Here is a 25,091-nt window from a genome sequence, read left to right on the forward strand (position 1 = left end):
TATTACTAAAGCACACAAACACATCACAACTATATTATTTTTGTGTTAGAATCCAATTCCTTGGCCCTCAATTTTTTTTTTAAAGGCGGACTTAGGTGAAAAATCCACTTTAGCTAACATTTATGCCATTGTGGTTAATTTTAGGGTGGTTAAAATGAAAAAAAAAAGCCAAACAGGAAATCTTTGTCTCAAAAAATATTTCCTCTCTTTGGTGCCTTGTGTTGATTTTTAAGTTGCTGTAGGCTGGTCATTTTCATTTTTTTCTTTTGTGTGGTATTTTGCTGTGTGTGTGTGTGTGTGTGTGTGTGTGTGTGTGTGCGCGCGCGTGTGAGTGTTCAGATCTTCATAATTGAGAATATCCTATTTATGTAGAATATCTGCAGTGAATTCTATACATCTAAGAACATGTTTCATTCTCAGAACTCTTTTGCAGAAGTAGCCTTGTGGGTACTTTCCCTTCTGTCATTTTGGTCTTAGGGCTTTAAAAAATATATATACATATATATATATTATTGTGAAGATACTGTACAGTGGGGTTGCAGTTATATAAGCAAGGTAATGAGTACATTTTCTATCGGGCATTGTTACCCCCTTCTTTGTTCTTGCCCTCATTCTTTCCATCCACACATCTAACAGCTTATAAAACACGTGTAAATTACAAACTCATTCTTTTTCTAACATTGCTGTAAGGTCAAGAGAAATGAAAAAAAAATGGCCAGACAAAACTTCATTTGAAAGATCTTGGCAGACCAGTAGAGATTATCTTGTCCTAGAAGGAGATGAGCTCAAAAAACAGTCTCTTGGTGGTTGTCCCTCAGTTCAGTGGGCTGATGCTAGATGAACAGGGCTGAGACAAGGTCATATTAGTTCCCTTCCTCATTCCTATTGACTTACCATACCTTGTTCTTGTTTCCCAAGTAATATTTAGTTTTGCTGCTGTAACTCTTCCCTTTTATCTTGGCATATATACTATGAGCGAAACTACCACCTTCATTGCTTTTAAAAATGTGTCTTCCGTCAATCTGCTCATTATGTGTCTACTTAACACATAAAATGCGTGACAAAAGTATCTGTGTTGAAATTTGGGTGCACATAGATTTACCAAAGTGAGAAAACACATTACTTTCCTTGAAGAATTGTGTTTGTCAGCATCATGTTGCTCAAGGTAGTACTCTACCACTTAAGCCACAGTGCCACTTCTAGCCTTTTCTGTTTATGTGGTGCTGAGGAATCAGAACCAAGGCTTCATGCATTGCTAGGCAAGCATCCACCACCAAGCCACCTTCCCCAGCCCCACAACAGACATTTACGGAACCTTCTGTAGGGTTTTGTTTTATCCAGCTGCATGATTGGAACCTGAGGAAGCTGCCTTTTATTAATCAAGGGCCTTGCATTTCTGGGCTTCTTGACCACTACCTGTGGCTTCTCTGCTCCATAATTCTTCTGCTGTCATCATGGACTGACATCTTTGAAACTGGGCTCAATATATAATGCAGGCTGGCCTTCAGCTCTCAGTCCTCCTGCCTCAGCCTCTTGAGGGATAGAGTACAACTGAGTCTGGCCCCTCCATCTCTAGCTTTCACTTTTTGCCGTAGGATGATAGAGCAAGAAGGTCTTTGCAACAAACTAGAAGCCTAATGGTAGACTTCCCAGTATCATCGTATTTACACATTATGATTACATATGATTGAAGGTGTCTAGGAGGATTAGGTAGGTGATAGGCAATTACTATGCCATTTCACAGATGGTTGATATCCTTGGGTATTCTGGAACAATCTCCTGTGGGTAGCAAGGGAGGACTGTAAGTCCTGAAACGAAATGAATAGAAACACTCTTCCTCTGCAAGAGTCTTTGCAACTTAAAATCATGTGACTCTTTCACATACTGTGCTGCTGGATGGGACCTGAAGCAATGTGATTCGCTTACTGGATGTCGTGTGGACCCCGGAGCTGAGTGGCCTAAGCTGACTCATCAAGTAATCACATGGCTCCTGCCAGAACGGGCGAAATCTAGAGACCCATGGCACACACATAGTTAACAGGCAAATCTTGGGCCCTCTCAGAACCTTTCAAGGCAGCGAGTCAATTGGATCCAGCAGCAAGAAAACGGAGGCGCTTCGGCTCACCCACGGAAGCAGTCAAGCTGCCACAATTTTCACAAGGTGCAAGTAACAGATCAACCTTTCGGGGGACCCTGCACACGCGGCACATTGCTGTGGTCTCATCTGGGTCACAGAGTCTCTGCCTCACAGCTGGGCTGAAGGAATTAGCTTGCACACCAGAATATTAATGTCAGCATCTTTTATCACATGGGTTGGAGATTTGCAACCATTTGAAGAAAGGAGAGAGAGAGAGAGAGAGAGAGAGAGAGAGAGAGAGAGAGAGAGAAACCACTAACTCGGCTTGTGATTAGCTGTGATTTAGAGAACATTATTGTTGAAAAGGAAGTCTGTCATCGAATGTATAGATGACAGTCGTTGTGTAAGCAAATGGAAGCTGAAATATTTGGATTATTTTCTTAATTTGGAGCTATCCTGGTGGGGCAAGAATGAAATAAAAACAAGCAAGTCAAAAACCCTGAGAAGTGGCTTCACTGGTGGGGGAGAAGAGAAAGGAGGGGAGAGAGAAGAAGGAGGAGGAGAAAGGAAAGAGGAGAAAGGAGGAGATTTTGAGGGGTGAAGAAGATAGAAGGGCATTGTGTGTATCCAATGAAGCCAGAGTAATGAAACTCACCAAATACTGTTTGAAAATGGGGGGAAAGAAAGGAAGAATGGGAATTTGCTGGAAGGGCTGAATTTGTTCAAAGTGCACTGTGCTCATGTATGGAGATATCATGGGGAAACACTCTTATATTATGAGTGAATGCTAATCGAATAATAGAACAATAAAGAAAGAGAACAAAGGAATGTCTCTCCACTTCAACTCATCCTCCACCTTCCTTGCTGTGAACTACGTATCCAGCTAGGTAGATGCACCGTACAGGCATCTGGCTTGTGTGCTGCTAATTTGTTGTAGGTTGTTCCTCTTTGGAGGACTAGATAGCAGCCCTGGCAAGAATACCCAAGGAAAGGGGAGACTGTTAGTTTGGAAGCAAACTGGGAGCAACCTAGGACAAGAACTCATCCAGAAAGTAAGGTCTTGATTCAAGCCTAAGTCTAGAATGAAGTTAGCAGAAACCAATGGGACACAGTAGGAGCAGACTTTAATATTGAGGAGCAGGTCTTGTTTGGGACCACCAGGTAAAATACTAGTGAGACCTCATCTCAGCAAACAAGCCACATACAGTGGAAGCTACACAGATAGGACTATGATCTGATGGAAGACCCTGTCTGAAAAATAACTGAATGGAAGGAAGGAGTAGGGCATGGCTCAAGTGGTCGAGTACCTACCTAGTAAGTGCAAGGCCCTGAGTTCAAGCTGTAGTATCGCAAATCAGTTAGTCAATCAATTAATAAAAAAGTAAAATGCTCCTGGGTCCTTCCTGCTTTCCATCCCTCCTTTTATCTAGATATTTCAGTTTCTGAATCTTCTGAGCCAAATGCATTTACATCTTTCTACTTCTGTTCTTCCACTTTGCTGAATATTTCCTGGTTGTGTGCAAGTAGGCTATAATAACTATGAAATCAATGTCATAGCTTTTTTTAATTCCATGAAAAATGCTAATTCTCTTTCAAGATAGAAACTATGAGTAAAGAAAACAAGAACATATCATCTCATACCAAATCCACCACTACTGCTTTAGACAATTTCCTTACCACCTCTCTGTCATTTTATCCTTGCTCTGGCACTAGTTCCAAGTAATTGAAAACAAACAATTATTTGGAAGTTTGCTAGTATAGAGAGTCTTCCTCCTTTCCCACTGATTTTTCTTTGTGTGTGCCAGTTCTGGGCTTAGGTATTGTCACTGAGCTGTATTGCTCAAAGATAGAACTGCATCATTTGAGTTACAGCTCTTCTGTTTTTTTTTTTTTTGGTGCTACACTGGAGATTTTCTTGGCTGGGTTGGCTTCAAACTGGGAGCCTCAGATTTCAGGGGAGTATCTAGGATTACTTAACTGTGCACATTTCAATCTATTTTAGAAGGAGAGCTATGCCATGAATTCTTATTTACAAGGCTTTTTTTTCTGCTGTTTCAATGTATGATTATCTTTCAGATGAAAATAAAGCTCATCTCTATAAATTATGGGGCCACATTTAGATGCCCTCCTATAATTATTCTTTTAAATATGAATGTGCTTGTCTACTTCACTGCTTGGCCCAGTATTTCAATAATTTATTTTCAAACATATTTAAGTAGCCTTTATTCTTAAAAAATATATGATGAAATAATGTAATCACTTTTAGGAAAACACAGTAAAGGGGGGAGGAAGAAGACATATAACACTATGCTAGTGCCATCTCTATTATTATTTTGTTTTATTATTTACTGTCTTCTTTACCAATATAAAATTTTGTCTATAGTTAGATTTTTTTTCTGGCTCTTGAGCAGGTAATATTAATCACAAGTACTTTAACATTGTTGGTAATCTTTATAATCAATGGTTAAATAATTTCATCTAATGGCTTTACTGTTCTTAAATTTTATTATATTTAGTGGTTGTTTCTACATTTTTGGCGGGGGGGTGGTGGTGGTCATGGGGCTTGAACTCTGGGCCTGGGCTCTGTCCCTCAGCTCTTCAGCTTTTCAGCTCTTGTAGCTCAACCACTTGAGCCACAACGCCACTTCCAGTTTGCTAGTGGTTTATTGGAGATAAGAGTCTCACAGACTTTCTTGCCTGGACTGGCTTTGAACCGAGATCCTAAGATCTCAGCCTCCTGAGTAGCTAGGATTACAGGCGTGAGCTACAGGTGCTTGGCTTACATTTTACAATTATTGATAGTACTAAATTGAACATCTTTGTATGTATACATAAAAGTTATCTCATTAAAATCAATTTCTAATAAGACTATAATACATAAACACTTGATCATTTTGATATAAATTGCCATATTTATTTGAAAATGATCTGTAAAATTTCAGAATATGATCACTGATGTTTGAAAGAATCCATTTCTCCTGATCCTCATCACTGGTAGGCATTATACACTTAAAAAATATGAGTCTAACAGACCAATATTAAGTCTTAGTGAAAAATTTACAGTCCCTTAATTTCTAGCAAGGAAGAATGTTTTCCTTTTTTTATCCATACCTGCCTCTTTCCCTCCTTCCCTCCCTCCCTCCCTCATCTCTTCCTTCCCTTCCAAATTTCTTGCCTCCTTGCCTGTCTCCCTTTCATCTCCCTTTTTTACTCTACCTTACCTTTTCCTTCCTTTCCTTTCCCTTCCCTTTCCTTCTCTTTCCTCCTTTCCTCTTTTTCCCTTCCTTTCCCTCCTTGCTTTCCCTCCCCTTCCCCTCCCTTTTCCTTTCCTTTCTTCTTTATTTCTTATTTCTTTGGAGATTGAACCCAGAGTTCTTGAGAATACTAAGTGTGTGGTACTGAGCTTATTTTTCTTGGTATTTTTTCTCCTTTGGACATGATCTTTCTTTTGTACTTTTTCATTGAGCTATTGATTATTCATATTAGGAATTTTGAAATATTTGCTTTTTTGGTCAGTCATGGGACCTGGACTGTGGGCCTGGGCACTGTCCCTCAGCTCTTCAGTTCAAGGCTAGCACTCTACCACTTGAGCCACAGCACCACTTCCAGCATTTTCTGCTTATGTGGTGCTAAAGAATCGAACCCAGGGCCTCATGCATGCAAGGCACCACTGAGCCACCTTGCTTTCAACTTTTAAGCTATCTAAAATGCATGCATTCAGTCTTTTGTAAATCGCATACATCTGTTCTTTTCATCTTTTCTTCTCTTACCTCCCCCAGTTTTAGTTTAACTTAATTCAAAATACCTTGTGGTTATCAAGATAATACTCTTTTCTTGTTTCTTTTTTGAGAAGCTGTAGCTCTTGCATAATGTCGCTTTGTTCATTTGGGCTCTTGCATGGTTCCTCAGAAACTTAGCCTACTGTAGACTTTTTCGAGTTCTCATCCACAGGCAGGACATTCTGAAGACTAAGATCTCCTCATTATCTTACTATGCATTTCAGTCTAGAAGTATCTGCTCACTAACTGCAGGAATTAATGTAAAGGCCTTCAAGGCTATGTTTAATAATAATAATAATAAAAAGTGTAGCTCACTGCCTGGTATGGCCACATTGTAGGAAGATCACAATGATGGTGGATGTGAATTTGTTTTCTTGGCCACAGACTTCTCGTTGCCCAAGTATAAGACTCATGCCTGTTAGCTGCACTCAGGGAAGAAATGATGAGAAACAGGTGACAGCCTTGCAAGTATCCTGGAATGAGTTCCCCAAGCAACTGAGGGCTCTCCAAAGCGATACCCCGAGCATGTGCACGGGAAATTTAAAGGAGCACGAATGCAGGAGACACGTCCAAGTCACATCTGAAGTGAATGGAGCATCACAGGGAGATGCTGAATTCCCTCGGGGGTGGACAATAGACCAGGAGCTGTGATTTCAAGAACGAAAGGGCTCGTGTGGCTATGAAAGCCAGCCCATCTCTTCACATAGAATTCCATGATTCTTCTCCCTCTTTTGCTCCTCCTGAGAGTCACCCTTTTATTCATGACTCTGAGAGTCAACAGAGTGGAGGAGAGGGCGAGAGCTCTGTGACATAACAGCACTGGTTTTATATTTAGGGGCGAGTGGCTCCATCGCTTTACGACTCAACATCACCAACTGCAGAAAGGAAACAATAGACATCTACCTATGCAGGTTGCTGTGAACTTTCAAGGTGATGTGTGAAATGTTTGGCTGAGATCAGGGCAAATGGTGGGCTTCGATAAATGGTATTCTTATTCCTATTGCTGTCTCAACGTCCAGGGCAGGCTGTCCAGCTGTTACCTTGCTATGAGCACAGCGCTCTGATCTCTGTGTTGTAAAGTGTTCATTCATTTTGGAGTATTTGGCTCTCAGTGTGCTTTTATTATGGAAAAATGCTTTCTGTTTACTTACATTTTCTTCCTATCTATTTTTATAGAAGAATCTATATTGGAAAGGGGTAGGAGGAATTTGTAGTGTTGTTGATTAGTTATTAGGAGTTTACGTAGGTACGGTGTTGATTATATGAGCTTTTCTGCTCCCTGGAAAATGTGATAAAATCTCCATAATCTATAAGCAATATACCATGTGGCTTAGTTAAAGGTAGGGTGCATTTACTTAGGTAGTTATAAACAAGATCTTCCCCAAGGATCAAAGTCTTATTATATTACAAGCTAGACTTTGAAAAGTACTTAAATCCATTATCAAATTGCTTTCTCCGCTACTTACTAATTTGTTGAATAAATAGAATGAACTAGGAAATTTACAAGAAGGAAAAGACACAGATAAATTATTCCAGTCTGATAACATAAGTCCCCTAAAAAAGGAGTATTTGGAAGTCCCTTACAATTACCTCTAAAGACATAAAGCACTGTCAAGAAAATTTACTCTACAACAAATGAAAATAAGTTAGCAATCATAAATTAAAATTAGAGAATTTAAATGTGATATAAAATCATTTGATCTTGATGATTTATACTGGTTCTCAGAAGCAATTATTTACTAACGCTTATGTTTATTGCTCTTTTGGCTCTTTTTTTAATTACAGTAAACCCCAAATTCAATTATACACCCTAGTATATATTTCAAGCAGTAGTATTGTAAATAAAAGTAAAACCAATTAATAATGTGCTTAGCCTAGCAAAGCTAAATCAAGCATAATACAAAACAAGGAGTAAGTTGATCAAGGATTGAATGTTATGGGTAACTTGGAAACACTGAAGTTGGAAATGGTGATTTAGTTCTGATTTTTTTTAATAGAGGAAGTCTTTGAGAAATTGCTCCTAGAGTGTCATATAAATTGAAATTTTGTAACTTTAGAGGTGATTAAAAATATCTTTGTAAACCACAGCTTTCTTATCAGTAATAAGGCTTGTGGTTTTTAAGCTAAAACTCTTTTGCTGGGGGAGGAGGGAGAGGAGATGTTATCTTCTTTATCATCTCTCTGGCATAAGCCTTTGGAATGATACAGGCCTGGCCAGCTGTGTTTTGGGTTCCTTAAACATCTCACACTATTCCTCAAATGTTTGGGGTTTGACAAAACCCCCAAATGCATTTGGCCAAGCACGTTTTTCCCTTGATTTTTAAACACATGTGGGTTTTATGGGAAATTTAATCCATGTGTTTTTGATTCCTTTACACTTAACTCATCAAAATGTTGTTGTGTAAGGTCTCTTTGATGTCCAAGTAGCTTTTGGAACTTTTTATTATTATTTTTTTTATGAGACACTTTAATCCTTCTTTCTTAGAAACAGGAAGTTGCACGATGCCAAGAAAAAAAAAGTTAAGTCTCACATCGCCTGGTGGTGTTTGATCCAACCTTTTAACAATGCCAGTGTTCAATTTGGTTAAGAATTTGACTGAAATAGCTCTCCTGGCCATTAATTTCTTGGTAAATTTGTTGCTTCTTGATGGCTTTTGAAATAATCAAAGGTTATACTTTTTCTTTAGGATCAAATATAAAGGTGGAAGAAAATTCTAATGAGTTTGAAAATTAATGATGGTGTCTTATAAAAAGGCTGACATTTTAACCTATTTACCTATGCTAAAAGAAGCTCTGTAGATTGAGGATAATTATGCCCCTCTCTAATTGCCAGTCAGGGTCCAGGGAAAAGTCGGTGTAAAAGGAAAACACCCCCACAAAATATGGCTGAGTTCAGTTTTCCGAAATTCCGGAAAACAAGTGTATGGTTTCTTATTAGCATTTTGTGTTTCAATGACTCACACAAAAAATAGGAAATGTCATATATGCACATATAAATGTCGTGTGAGAAGTGTGTTGGGAGAGGAAGCAGCCTAGTTGGAGTTTGTGGCTTGTGAAATAAGGCGAGTAATAGTTCTTGCCTCTTGGAATGGCTGTGAAGATTTTGTTAACACAGCACAGGCATTTAAGATGATGCCTGGTACACAGTAGGTGCTCAGCAAGTCTGGCTAATGACATTATTTTCAGACTAACTCTGGATTTGAATTAAACTCCAGCACTTACCTTGACCTGACAGGAGGCCCTTGGGTCCTTTACCTCAGTTTCCTCTTCTCTGAGAACTCTCTTTAGAATTGTTGTGAGGACAAGGCAAATGGGCCTTACAAGGCATTAACACAAGAAAAATTACCTGCTTTACAGATGATGAAATGATTTACTGAGAGTCATCAAAATGTGAAGAATAGCTCAAGAATCTGAGCCTGGCTCCTTTCAGTAAATCGTTCATGTTGTCTCTACTGTATTTTAAGAAGACAATCGATTAAACGTTAAAAATGGAGGCATGGCTTGACTGGTGGAGCACCAACCTTCCATGGAAAAGCCAAGCAAGAATGTGAGGTCCTGATTCTAAGCCCTAATACCAGCAAAAATAAATAAATGGATGCATAGATGAATTAATAAGTAAGTAAATGAGAATAAGAATGGAATTGATGGTTTTGTAAAGATTGCCAGTGGGCAATCAATGTCTTAATGTAAGATCTGCTATTATTCCTTCCTTTGAAAATCATTCAGATAAAATCTGAGTCTTTCTAGAATCATGAAGTTAGAGCACAGAACTGAAGAAAAGAGTTGTATACAATAAAGACAAGTTCTTGGTGATGCGATGTCCTTTGGGATAGCTTGGAGCTTTGTCAGCTCAATATAGAAAAGCCCTTAAAGGTTTTCTCTACTCTTTCCATCTGCTCCCTCTTCTGTCGAGCTCAGGTTTGAGATTAGATGTTAGAATGCAATGTTGTGGGACAGGAGGCATAGATAGACCCGACCATTGCAGAGACTTTGTTATCGCTGCACTAGTATTGTGACATTGTGGAATCCTGTCTAGTTTCACCCTATCCTATTTGAATATCTGCAGAATTTGCCTGTCAGTTTCACTGCCTAGAGGTCATTACAAGTTATTACTGCCTCCATTTCATTGATCCAGGAGACAGGAAAGATAGCAATGGTGGACACGCGCCTTAGAAAACAGTGTATTTCATTAGCAGAGAAAAGGAAACAGAGCAGGAAATACTGAAATTTCACATCTCAAGAACCATAACCAATTTAAGATCAATCAGATATGAAATTAATACTATAAGTTAACACAAATGTTTTTCCTAAGCTACAAAAATATTTTGTACTCTGTCTTGAAAAATGCCTTTTAGGTGAAATGAGGGACTTATATTGTGTTCTATTGGGAAAGAATATGTTCTAATGTTATGTTTTTTTCTTATACATGGCACAAAATAATATTTGTGATAGTTTATAGATTTTCATAATACTATTGCTAGATGGTAGATTTATAAGATGATTCTCAGGCTATACCATTATTTGTTTACACACTATGTATGTAATAATAACTAACATTTATTGCATTTTTTGGACATCTCAGCTGCTGTTTTGGTGATTTTCAAAATTAACTTATTAAACCTTCACTTGTATATGTACAATATTAGTACAATGCTGTTGTCATTGCACAAATGAGCCAACTGGTGTACACAGGTGAGCAACTTGCCCAAGATTAGTCAGCTAGTGAATGGCAGGGTCTGGAATGTGAAATTTTTACATAGATTGTATGTAAGAGTCCCTCATTTGAGGGGACAAAAGTGCACATCCACAAACTTTATTTTCTTTCTAAATTTCTTTCCTGAAAATGTTCTGCACAATTTTGTCTAATATACTGCTATGGAATACATGATTTTTCTCTATCTCTAGCCATGGGACCCTTGCCTTATTTGGAATATCCAATAGAAAGAGTGATTGAGGAGCCAGTCATGCTTTTGTGTCTGCAGAAACTGCTCTGTGTGTGTGTGTGTGTGTGTGTGTGTGTGTGTGTGTATGTATCTGGAGAATTCAAAAGCAATAAGTAAAAATTCTCTCAACAGTGTTCTTCAAATCTTCTGTCATCCACAAAAATAAAGAGTTAAGAATTGGAATTGATTTTTATAAAGCCTTCATAAAAATAAATCTAAACATTTGGGAACATCTGTGAGATGGCTCAGGAATTTCACATTTATTATTTCTGAACGAGTCCAGTTTTGAAGAGTTGTAAGGAATTAAATCTGGCAATGTACAAAATCAATCAGATGTAGAGTTAGACCTGTTTGGAAGGGATGGTCCTAAGGTGTAATGTGGTCTTTTGGGCGAACACTTCCATTGTCAAGATGGAATAGCACAGTGTGGCCTTGGATTTATAGATTGGGAGTTTTGATGCTAAAGTTGTGGATCTGCCACTTACGAGCTCTATTACATTGGAAAAGCACTGAAATCTTTTTAATCCTCAGCTTATAGATCTTTACAGCAGAAATAATATTTCTACTTCTAATATGATTGTGGATATGAAATAAGACAATTCATATCATAGGCTTAATGTAATTCCTCTGACATCTTCAAATGATTATTGATAGTTTACTATGAATATGATTATTGTTACTCTGATCAAATATTTATTGCTCTTGTGCAAAGCACTATGTCTTCTACGGACTGCAACATGGTTAATCTTCTGAGAACTTGGGATTATGTGGAAGGTTCAATAATTACCAGGAGAAGATATTAGAGTAAAAAAAAAAAACCTAAAGGAAATTAGAAAGAGCTAATTATCAAAGAGCTATGTAGCCAAAAATGGTAATCCCTACAAGTAAGATGTTCAGAAATTGTAAAGCTAGAGAAAGGTTGCACATGGTGGCAGGTGCCTGTAATACCAGCTACTCAAGAGGCAAAGAAGAGGAGTGGGGATCAAAGCCAACCTAAGCATTTCAACACAAAGATAACATAGATTCTTTCCATCTTAGCTTTACAGGAAGCATAGGTAGGAGGATTATAGGCCTAGACAGACCTTGGCAAAAAAAGTACACAATTCTACCTAAAAAAATAACCTAAAGCATAAAGGACCTGGGCATGGTTCAAATAAATGGTTGAATACCTGCCTAGCAAGTAGAAGGCCCTGAGTTCAAACCCCAGCACCACTGAAACCAACCAAGCAAGCAAACAAAAACAAACAAAAAGGGGAAAGAAAAAAAAAAAGGAGGAAAAGAAATGCTAGAGGGAAGCAATATCCTACCATGGTGTTTAAAGATTGAACAGTGACAAATTAACTATTAAAGATAACATTATTAGAAACCGGATTGCTAAATGAATGGCTATAGTTAGGAAAAGTTAAGCTTTTGATAAGCACTAAGTACAAAATGTTAACAACAGTTAACCAGATTAATGAATCTCGATGATATTGAATTCATTAAAACCTTAACTCACATCAAAACTTCTTCCTTTCATGAGAAATTCTCATAATGGGTTGGAACATTCTCGCTAAATTCTGATTCCTCAACCAATCCAATCTTGTCAAGCACTTGTGATAAGGCCACCTCATCAGAAATGAGCATGTATCAGTATTGTAACACCTTTAGGTCTATCACCCCTACAAAACCCTTGTCACTTTAGTTTAATTGCAAGTTCCCTGGAGAGCTTCCTCTAATGACCCATTTACATTAAGGCTTTTAAATTAGATTTCAATCTTAATTCCACTTGAAATGTTACCCCGGAGTAATCATTCCATTATAAATCATTTTATTTGATTTTTATGGAATTGCTCAGTTACAAGAGAACTATTGAAATAAAGTGTAGCTATATTGAGAAAAGCAGAGAGAGACTGGAAGAGGCTGTTCGACTTTGGGAAAATGTTGTCAGGGTGAAACGTAGTCATTTATAAGCCAGTCTTGAACAGTATTGAAATCAGGGGTGTTTTGTACCAGAGATAATTGTAGCTCTCTGACAGTTTGAATGGATTAATAGGGCTTTAAACTTGAGAAGGAAGCATAGGGGAATCTCAAGATCATTTTAGATCAAAGACAAGTGTTTATTTTCTTTCTGAATGCGTTGTTGACCCCTAGGAGGTCATTTTTAAGGATCAAGAATAGCATTTCAGAAATCATATCCTTTTCCAGGTACTGGTAGCTCATGTCTGGAATCCTAGCTACTCAAGAGGCTGAGACCTGAGGATTGTAGTTCAAAGCCAGTCCAGGCAGGAAAATCTGTGAGACCTATCTCCAATTAGCTACCAAAAAAAAAAAAAAGAAAAGAAAACAAAAATGCCAGGGGCTGGGAAGGTGGCTCAGTGGTAGAGCGCTTGCCTCACATGCATGAGGCCCTGGGTTTGATTCCTCAGCACCACATAAGCAAAAAGAAAAAGAAAAGCCAAAAGTGGAGCTATGGCTAGCTTAAGTGGTAGAGGGTTAACCTTGAACACAGGAGAGCAATCAGGTCCTGAGTTAAACCCCTAGGACCAACACACACACACACACACACACACCATATTCTTCCAAAGATCTGTATTTCATTCATCCACGGAATCCCCTCATGGCCTGAGAAATCACCAGGACGTATATTTTACTTAGATATTACTCTATGCCTTGCAACTTTCCTGTATGCGCAATGCAAGAACTTTCTCACTAACTTTCTAACTAACTTTAGATGGCTCAATTGGGTATTTCAAAACATGTCACATGACATTCCTCTGTTAACAAAGTTGGAAAGAAAGGAGGAGAGACAACAGGGATTTTGTATAAATGAGTAAAAAAAGAGAAAAATCTATAACTTTTATCAGCTTGACAATTACTATGAAAGCAATCTTATGAAATTTTGTTCTCATTTGAAACCCAGTTTCCAAGAGAAATTTGTCAAAGCAGTCTATTATTTTTTATGGATATGCAATTTTCTGCTTAGAATTTTTTTTACAACTTTATTTTTATTATTGGTTAGTAGTTGTACAAAAGGATTACCATTCAACAATTCCATTTATAAGAACAATGCATCTTGATCGGTATACCTCTTTCTTCATTTTCCCGCATCCTTCCTAACCACTCCCCTTAATTTTCCTAACAATTCTCGAAGATTTTGCTTTATTTCTTTGGGTAATGTTTTGCATGAAGAAAAATGAGAGGGATATAGCTAATCAGTGGACCAAAGTGTTTATTTTTAGAGTTATTCCTATCTTAATGATTCTTTAATTTTTGGTCTGCTATGAATATGTAGAGAACAACTCCATTTTGATGTCTGTGATGTGTCTTTCATAGTTCTTTATTTTTTTTTTCTTGTTTTGAAAGGGCTTTGGTATTTTTCTATATCCTTACTGTGTATTTTAAATCAAACTTTTTAGCATAGCAATTTATTAGCATCCTGTTTTCCACTAATTGTCTCCCGGCTTCATACATCTATGTTTCTGTTCTAATGTGTGTTTAGTTTACTTTGCTTGATGCACGTAGGTTGTCCAAAAATTTCCCTTAACTGCTATTCATTATCATGTGTCTTTGTTCAATTGGCTCACATTTTCCAAGAGCAGATGATAACGTGTGCAGGTGGTAATCTAGGTGCTGGTGGCTTATTCCCATAAGCCTAGCTACTTAGGATCCTGAGATGAGGGAGATAACAGTTTGAGCTTAGACCAAGCAGAAGAACTCACACGACTCCCTCATAACCTGTAGCTGTGTGTACTGGCATATACTTGCTTTCCCAAGCTAATGGGAAGCTCAGATGGGGAGTCCTGAAGTTCTAGGACAACCTGGAGAGAAGCGTCTGTGAGAATCCATTTCCAGAGAGGAAAGCTGGATGTGAATCCATTTCCACAGAGGAAAGCTGGATGTGAAGCCCAAAGTAGGCAAACTGCAGGTTAGGTGAGGACATCAAGTAACCAACCAAAATTAGGGCCAGAAGTATGACTCAATTAGTGGGTTGCTAGCTTAGCAGAGTCAAAATCCCACACTATTGCCAAAACAAACAAAAACAAGCCTATAGATGATAAGCTATCTGACACTTTATTTGGACCTGTCTTTAGTTTGGATTGGTAATTTTGGTTGGATGTAGAAATCATTTGTTCTTTGAATTATGAACTGTTCCCTTGTTCTCTAGCTATTATTATTATTATTATTATTTTGCCAGTCTTGGGTTTGAAGTCAGGGCTTGGGTTCTATCCCTGGGTTCTTTTGCTCAAGGCTAGCACTCTACCACTTGGACCACAGCTCCACTTCTGTTTTTTTCTGATAAGAGTCTCATGGACTTTCCTGCCCAGTGTGGCTTTGAATAATGATCCTCGAATCTCAGCCTCTTGAATAGCTAGGATTATGGGCATGATCCATGGGTCCCTGGCTCAGTATTATCAGTAAAAATATAATGTTGGATGAGTGCCAGCCTCTCACACTTCTAATCCTAGTTATTCAGGAGGCTAAAATCTGAGGGTCATGGTTCAAAGCCAGCCTGGTCAGGAAAGTCTATCAGACTCTTACTTCCAATTAATCACCAAAAAGCTGAGGCATGGCTTAAGTGGTAGAGCAGTAGCTCTGAGCAAAAAAGCTCCAAGACAGCACCCAGGCCTCAGGATTACGTGCGCGCGCGCGCGCGCACATACACACACACACACACACACACACACACACACACATCTAATGTCATCTGATTCCTAATTCCCCTGTAGTCAACTTTCTCTTTATATTTTTAGAAAATATTAGCATTATAGAATTTCAAATGAAATTATTGGCTGGCTGGGCTGTAGAGGGAGGATTTGGGGGTATGCAAATTCCCTAGCCTCAGATTTTTAGTCCTTGCTTCATTCCCCTTTGATCACAACTCCCTGAAGCATGTGTTTCTAGGTTTCCGCTTGACGATGAGCTCACATTGCATAGGGCCTTCTTGTACTAGCACTTTACTTCCTTCCAACTGCGTCCATTGTGACCACGGTCTGCTTTGTCTCTTCCAACACTTGTTAACATGTTTTACTCCCTTTGGACTCTTCTGTTCGATTTGCGTTTATGGTTATTTTATATCACTTTTATTTCTTTATTTGGATGAAATTGAGGGAAGGACAAATACTGAATGCCTGTGCTTATTATTCCATGTTTAATCAAAACTTCCTTGGCTGAGCTTAATGGTTTAAATTTGTTGATTCTCAAGCTTTGGCCAGAGTTTTTCTGTATTATGGGAAGAGGTATATATGTGCATGTATATAGAAGGCAGGGGTTAGAGCGTCTCTTTACCCATTAATCTAGTTTGACATGTTATTGTGTTATCTTTATTAGCAAGTATTCCAAAGCATATATTATCATCTCTGTTTTACAGCTCAGTCACTAACCCAAGACAAAAAGATGATGTCAAATTACAGAACATCCGACTCCCAAACAACGTATGATATAAATTTATTTACCGATAATTATTGCTGACTTTAAAGACTATGGGTATGTTTTGTAATAACAAATCGATTTCATCCACCTCATGGTCTCATTTGTGAGTGTCACTGTTAAAAGTGTTCCTACATTTAACTTCCCAGTGCACATTATTTGGATAGTGGTGATGGAATGCCTGTATGCTAGGTTTCTTATAATCATGAGTTTTGCCTTTTGAATATAAGCACAAACATATATTGCAAAGGACAAATTGTCTTGGAGAAGCAGTAATAGCTAACCAGTTTACTGTGGCATAGCTCATAATCAATCTATGTCTTTAGCAGTTAGATAAGTGTGACAGGGTGGGGCAGGATGATTCAGAAGCATAGGCCAAACAAGCTTCAGGGCTGTGGAGTTTCTACCAGCCCACACTTCCTGTGGACAAGAGTAATAATCAAGCATTTGCATTTTGCATATAGTTTTCGTTCTCTCCTTGTTTTTACTTTTTTCCCCCTTCACTTTTTAATATCATTCATTCATTTGTCCTTTTTTTGATTATTTGTTAAAAACTGTGCTCATGATAGAGTTAGGAATAAATAATTCTGGAAGTTTTGGATCATTATGAGAACTTAGTTATCAACACTGTACACAGTGACAACATGGGTACTGGATGAATAAGGGAATCAGTAATTGTTTATTCATGATGTCTTCTACATAGGACATAACTCATACAACATGTTCATTAGTGGCTATGGAAATGTGAATAGTCCCAGAGTAGTATATTTTATTTCCTGACCCTCTCTTTATAAACACATTATAATACTTACAGGATATTTATTGACTTAGGCTATAAATACATACATTAAGTAAAAACAAGTGAACAGTAATGCCATACTTTGAGATGGTCAAAGTATTAGGAGCCATAAATATGCAATTTGAGAAGTTACTGTCACTCTAGGGAATGGTAGATCCTATAAGAAGATAACATGAGGTTAATATGAAATATTATGAAAATATGAAAGTATGTGATGTGTTTAGTTTGAGGATTTCTGCCAAACATTGCCTTGTAGGAAGATCAGCTCAGGCTTGAGAGATCTGATGCCGGTTTTTTTTTTTTTTTTTGGTCCGGTCGTGGGACCTGAACTCTGGGCCTCAGCTCTTCAGCTCAAGGCTAGCACTCTACCACTTGAGCCACAGAGCCACTTCCGGCTTTTTTCTTTTTGCTTATGTGGGGCTGAGGAATCAAACCCAGGGCCTCGAGCATGCAAGGCAAGCGCTCTACCACTGAGCCACCTTCCCAGCACCCCCCCCCTTTTTTTTTTTAAGTTAGGTGTTTTGGTGAAGAATTCAATTTTTTAAACAGTAAAACTTTTAGTTAATTGTACAGCTTCCTGGTAGAGTGCCTGCCTAGCAATCACAAGACTCTGAGTTCAAAACCCAATTCTGTGCAATCCTAGCTATTTGGGAGGTATAGGTGGAAGGATCATTGTTGGAGGTCAGCCCAAGCAAAAAGTGAGATGCTATTATGAAACAAAGCAAGCACACCTGGAGGTGTGGTTTAAGTGGCAGACTGCCTGGCTAGCAAGCAGGAGACCCTGAAGTCAAACTCCAGGATCACTAAAATAAATCTCAAAAGTTTAAATCTGAGCCTATAAAAGCTGAGGGCAGAGGAGACATCTTTGGTTAAAGCATGTCTGTCAAATTCATTCCTCACCTCTTGGTGGCATTGGAATATTAATTACTTAATAATAAACATCTTCTGAGATATCGCTGCTTGGGCATCTGCCACTCCAGAATCTGCTGGTTGAAACTGGTAGGATGGGATGGGGGAGAACTATGGAAGGGTGATGCGGATCAAGATGCGTGGTACTCACAACTTCACTCCTGGAATTGAAACTCCTTTGTACAACTACTTAATAGAAATAAACGTTAGAAAACAATTATGACAAATTTGCTGAAACAATCAGCTCAGATCTCAAAAAGTAGATACCCCTGTGTCTATTACCACACAGCTCTGTGTGGATTTGCTTGTCAATCTGTATTTTTGTGGCCTGTAATCTAGAATGCTGTTTGGCTTCATATGCAAAAGAAGTAACTCTAGATAAAGTATCTCAGGCAACCAATGTGTCTTTCCAGACTGCCGAGGAAAATAGACTCTCAAAACCTTGAGTACTGGGCTGGGAAGGTGGCTCAGTGGTAGAGTGCTTGCCTTGCATGCCTGAGGCCCTGGGTTCGATTACTCAGCACCACATAAGCAAAAAGAAAAAAGCCGAAAGTGGCGCTGTGGCTCAAGTGGTAGAGCGCTAGCCTTGAGCTGAAGAGCTGAGGGACAGCGCCCAGGCCCAGAGTTCAGGCCCCACGACCGGACCCAAAAACAAAAAAACAAAAAAACCTTGAGTTCCACCCTCCCAGAAAGGAAATCACTCCCAAGGCTGGCAGATGTGCCAGCAACTTCCTACATCATATCATGATTTGTCTTATAGATGCTTTATGTAGTCTTACAATAAAACGATGCTGGGAATTGAATGGAATCATAACTGTCACTAAAATTTCCAAAAGATGTTGCTACTAGTTTAGAAGTTTCCGTAAGCAGAAAGCAGAGATGAAATCAATAAACTCTGATAATAGACCCAGAGAATCCTTCTTCTCTTCCAGAACACTTCGAGTCCCTCCTTCATCTCTTCTGGATTTCTCAGCAGTTGAGCCGTAGCCTTGCTCCATGGGAATCCTAAAAGCTCATCCAGAAGCCAAGTACTTCTAAGAGTTCTTCTTTTGAAGTTATTGCCCAACTTACATACATCCTCTTCCACACTGTAAAATTAGTACCAGGAAATGAGTGCGTAACCATTTGTACTTCTCAACTATACAGCATGTACTGCAGCATCTTTGAGCTGATGATTTAATTATTCTAGCCTGGTAACTTGGATTTTCCAGTCTTGTGGTTGTACTAGTCCCAGATCTACCCTGGAGGAAATTTAAGGTTTTCTACATTTCCAAATAGGGTTTTTTTTTCTTCATATTTCAGACTTTACTCTGATGTTTGAGGAGTAAGTAGACTTTTAAAGGAGAGAAGCATGCCGTAATTGTAGTGAGTTCCTTGGCTTCCAGACAAGAAGGCTGTTGCAGTCTTTGGATAGCTCTAGGTGGATGGTTCTTATGAGTAGACCTTAATGCATCTTGATTTTTTACCTAGACCCCAGCTTTTACTCTGTCTCAAATTCAAGTAGCAAAAAAGATGATTTATAATTAATTGTGAATTATTATAGAAATAGTCATTAGCATCAATTTAGGGCAATACATTGAGCCAACTTTTGTGAGATTCTTGTTGATTTTTTTCAGACCCACTAATACATTCTTAGTTAAAAAGCTTTACACTCTGACCTTGAATCTTGTAATCTTTCTTGTGATGAGAGGCCCCTCTCCAAATAATAGAACTGCTTGTGTACAATGTTATATATAAATAATTACAACTATTATTAAAATTTCATAGTGTGTTGTATGTATCTGTGGGTAGTGGAATTGCCACTTGAGTTGATCAACTTTCATAGAGTTTGCATCAAAGACTCTTAATGTCATGCCATAGAAGAAGTCACATCTGTAGTATTGGATAACAACAGAGAGAATTTCTATCAGATAACTAACTCCATTTCTCCCCAGCATTTTTTTCTTCCTTCAAGAAGAATAATTCTGGTCTGGAGATGTAGCTTAGCGAGAGAGCACCTGTCCAGCAAATGTGAAGTCCTGAGTTTAAATCTATGTACTGTTCTCCTTATTGCTCCTCCAAAAGTAGAATTTCTTGGAACCCAGCTGGAGGAGTCAATTATTAGCTCCTCTGTAGCTAGATGTGTTTGGGGATTAAAATCATTTGATGTGAGTGCAAGAGATTTGTGTAACCTCTAGATCAAAACTCCAAAAGGAATCTGCTTGCTCCTTCATTCCTCTTTCCATAATCTGGCAAAGGGACTAAGGAGCAAGCTCTGATCACACAGATGCGGCAATCACTGTGGACGGTACAGGGACAAGATGCAAAGTGTCTAAATATCTCTCAAGCGGCTCCGTGGGCAATGTGGCTGCCATCTGTGGTCTAGACCACGTGACCCTGTACTGCCCTATGAGGGCAAAATGAACGGCTACTTTCTTGATGTTTGGATGAAGTCCACTTTATCATTTCCTTCCCTATGTGTTTTGTATTTTGCTTTTACTGTGTGAACAAGAAACTTATGCTTAATCTAACTTCACAAATGTTTCTTCTGTATTTTATATTTTATTCTAGTAGCTTTATGTTTTTGTGTTGTATCTATTTCTAGCATCCATTTAGATTTCATTTGTACATATGCTACATATGGATATACAATTGTTGTAACACCATTTGTTGCAAAAGCTATTCTTTCTCCACTGAAATTTATTTTTGTGATTTGCCAAAAATCAGTTGATATGTAGATCAGGCAGTTGATATATAGATGTATTTCTGGACTCTATTTTGTTCAATTAAACATGTATGTATGCTTATAATGTATCTGCCTGTCTTGAAAACAAAAACTTTAAGCCTTGAAATAACTTATGGTGAGTCCTCTAACTTCTTCATCTTTCAAATGTTTTCAAATTCAATTTCTCTGATACTTATAAGACTTTCAAAATGTTTGATTAGTTTTTTTTCTTGAATAAGCTTGAAACAGGTGGTTTGTGCTTATATTATTCAGGTTGCTGTAACGAAATGCAAAAAAAAAAAAAAATGAGTGGCTTATCAACAGCAGGAAGTTATTTTCCACAGTTCTGGATTCTAGAAGTCTGAACTCATTTCACCTGAATGAGCTCTGGTGAAGCCTTGTCTCTGGGTTGCATGCTTGCATGGCAGGGTACAGAAAGGAAGCAGACTTTTGGAGACCCTTAGAAGGGCACAAGTCCTCTGGTATAAGGGCTTCATCCTTTATGATATCATCTAATCGTGATCATCTTTCTATTTTTTTAATTTTTATTTTATTGTGAAGATGCAGAGGGGCTACTGTTACATGAGTAAGATAATGAGTACATTTCTTGTCGAACATTGTTACCCCTGCCTTTGTTTATTTTTCTACTATCCCTTCCCTCCCCGCCTCCCCACATCTCCTCTCCCACTCCCTTGCCCCCTAAAGTTGTAAAGTTCATTTCCAACATAGTGTCTTGTGAGTATCATTGTTGCAATGGGTCATCCTGTGTCCTTGTTTCAGCATTTTGTTATTCCTTTTCTCATCCCCAAATCAGATAAATGTATATACAAGATGTAGAGTGCCAAATCAAATGCAGTGCAACAGGGGATATACCATAGGGCTGATCACCTTTCTCTTCTCTTTTCTTTTTTTCTTTTTTGTCAGTTGTGGGGCTTGAAGTTGGCCTGGGTGCTGTTCCTCAGCTCTCTCTTCAGCTCAAGGCGAGCGCTCTGCCACTTGAGCTACAGTGCCACTTCCAGTTTTCTGGTGGTTTATTGGAGATAAGAGTCTCACAGTCTTTCCTGCCCAGGCTGGCTTTGAACCTCGATCCTTAGATCTCAGCATCCTGAGTAGCTAGGATTACAAGCATGAGCCACCGGCACCCGACTGATCACCTTTCTTAAAGGCTCTACTTCTATTTTTTTTTAAACACTACCATCCTAAGGTTTACAGTTTCAGCAAATGAATGGGAAAGAGAAACAAACACTGACTCCATACCTGGCTATCTATGATTATTTGCTTATTTCATTGTAGATTATAGATTTATTGGCAGAATGATCATAATGTTCACCTCTGGCCCTCTTGGTATCTGTAAAATCTGTAGTGGTGTCACCTTGTTCCTAATATTGTCAAGTTGGCTTTTAATCCTTGTTTACACAGTGTGTTCCCATATACTGTTACCATTTGCAATCCATTTGAGGGTGGCTTGGGGGCTCTAAGTGTCAGTACCCCTCTGAGTTGGGACACAAAATGGGGGAAGCTCTGTTCTCCACAGATATCTACACTGGCTCTGACAGAGTCCAGGAGATTGGTGTCTGCAATGATGAAGTGTGAACAGAAATCTTTACTGCCCAGAGGAACCCCTCCTCTCCCCACAGGAAGTAATTCATAGAAATTAAATTACCAATTAAATAGTAAATGTGCTACTTGGCCTGTAAGAAGAATGAACAGATATTTACACTTCAAAAAGAAGCAATTAGTGGTAGTTGATTCACTCAGGTAAGTGCCAGACCAGAACAGAGGAAATGAGTGTAAAAAGATAAAGACAGCGAGATTTATTATTAAATTAGAGTCCCTTAATTGCTGCAAATGTTAAATAGGCAGTTTCTGACATTTAAACGATGTTTTTCACCAAAATGAAAATGAATTGTCCACCTTGGATATCTACTTCTTAGGTAGCATGCAAATGCCAGTCCTAAATTAATGCTAACTAGCTTCTGCTATACATTAAAACAGTTAATTAAAATCAATAAACCATTTAAAAATCTGAAATCTGGGGCTGGGAAGGTGGCTCAGTGGTAGAGTGCTTGCCTTGCATGCCTGAGGCCCTGGGTTCAATTCCTCAGTACCACATAAGCAAAAAGAAAAAAGCTGAAGTGGCACTGTGGCTCAAGTGGTAGAGAGCTAGCCTTGAGCTGAAGAGCTGAGGGACAGTGCCCAGGCCCAGAGTTCAGCCCCACGACTGGACCCCCCCCCCTCAAAAAAAAAATTGAAGTCTTTCTGGTCAAATATTCAACTAGTTCCCCAGAAAGGAAGTGGCCAAAAATTTCCCTGATGTCAGATGAGAACATTTCCAAGGCACCACCCAAGAGCCAAGAGGAGAACAGGAAGAAAATGGCAGGTTTCCAGCACAAGTTACTGCCTTTGAACCTGTTCCCTCTTCCAGGGCCTTTCATAGAACCCACTGATTATTCCTCCTCAGGTTATAATACAATCAGTACTACATATCATTTGTTTGAAAATCCATGAGTTTGATTGGGGTAATTACTCTGAAAGAAGTTATAACTATATTGGACAAGTACAAACTTTTTTTTCTTGCCATCCGTCCCTAGGAAATGAATAATTCTCAATGTAGCATTTGCATTGTCGTAGGTGTTAGAAGGTGATTTAAAATATAGGAAGGATGTACATAAGTTCTGTCCAAATGCCATGCCGTTTTCATTAAGGGACTTTGTATCTATGTAGTCCTGGGCCCAAGCTCCCTTGGACACGAATGATATAATCTTATAAAACACCTACTATGTGCTAAGAGCTTAACATGTATCTCCTTTTTTCAACTTCATAATAGCCTTTCAATGTAAGTCTTAGTATTGTTTTATATAGTCCCCAAAGTGTGCTTGAATTTCCTTGGTGAAGAGGCTTAGATGGGATTGAAATTCAAGTCAAGGTCTCTGTCGCAACACCATACCGCCACTAGTTTGTTTTGTTTTCCAAGGAAGTAAAGATACCAATAATAATAAACTTACAAATTAAAAGACAAACAAAAACCCACCTTTACTAAAGTCTTGGAGAATGTCATTGTCTCTAGTTCAGTTTGTTCCTGGTTGCTTAGACTTACTATTCTCCAAAGATGGGTAATGTAAGTTAGTTGCTTTTGCTACAGTCAATTCAGAATGTTGATCCAAAGTACTAAAAACCAAGGTGCTTATTAACAGCACAAGTTTGTGTCTTGTAGTTCTGGAGGCTGGTGGTCAAAAGTGGGGGTGTCAGGAGGACTGGTTCTGGTGAGGTTCCTTTGTCGGGCTGCTGTCTGCTGAGTATTTCTGTACCCTCACACTGCAGAGACAAAAGCCTGTTGGAAGGGTGCAAATCCCATTCATGAGCTTGCACCCTCCTGACCTAATCCTCTCCTACAGGTCCTACCTTCTAATGCCATCATAGTGTGGTATGCGATCTTAACACACACATACAGACACGTTGTCTATAGTATGGTCTCATATTTTTTTTTCTTTACATAAATTTGACAAACCTAGAATCTCTTGTTTGCTGCTTGGCACCCTGAATGTATGGGTCAAGTCCTCCATTTTCAGATTGAATTGTTCTATGTCTTCAGTGATCTGTAAAAGAAATTCCAGTCCATGTGTGTTTACTGTGTGCCAGGAACTGTGCTCACTGTGGACATCATTAATTTATGAACAGAGGGCCTTCCAGCTGCTCTTCTCCTGACTGAACAATAATGAGGAAAAAAGGAGACTGTGATGAAATGCTTGAAAAGCTAACTCCTCTCCTCTCTTTTCCCTCCCCTCCCCTCCCCTCCTCTCCTTTCTTTTCCCTCCCCTCTCCTCCTCTCCTCTCCTCTCTTCTCTTCTCTTCTCTTCTTGGCCTCCTCTCTTTTCCTCTCCCCTTTCCTCTCCGCCTCTTCTCTCTTCTTCCTTTCCATTTATCTCCTTTCCATTCCCTTCCTTTTTCCTCCTTCCTCTTTGTTTTCCCTTCCTTTTCCTTTATATTCATTCTTTCTCACTTTCCTTTGTGTCTCCTCCTCCTCTGCCTCCGCTTCCTCTTCCTCCTGCTCCTCCTCCTCCTTTCTGCTCCTCCCTCTCCTCCTCTTTCTCTACCTACCCCTCTCTTTTTCTTTTTCTTTCTCTCTCTTTTACAGGGCTTCACCAAACTTTTCATATGTTCACATGCCCTGGGAATTTTGAAAATGAAAGAAATAATATGTAACTCTTATCTCCAGTTAACCACCAAAAAGTTAGAAGTGGAGGTGTGGATCAAGTGGTAGAACAGCAACGTTGAGAAAGTAAGAGGAAGAGGCCTTGTTCCAGCAGACACAGAAATGCAGGGAGGAATGCACAGCCCATCGGCATATTCAGACAGCCCATAGGCACGTTTAGAATCTGCCTAGAAATTTGCTCATTACCACTCTTTGGTATATGTCTAAAAGAATCTCAGATCTTCCTGGGGTCAGTTCAGATACTCTTTTTGATCTTGC

The sequence above is a fragment of the Dipodomys spectabilis genome, unplaced genomic scaffold (genome assembly GCF_019054845.1).
Source record: "Dipodomys spectabilis isolate Male_0828 unplaced genomic scaffold, ASM1905484v1 ptg000024l, whole genome shotgun sequence".
NCBI classification, from domain to species: Eukaryota; Metazoa; Chordata; class Mammalia; order Rodentia; family Heteromyidae; genus Dipodomys; species Dipodomys spectabilis.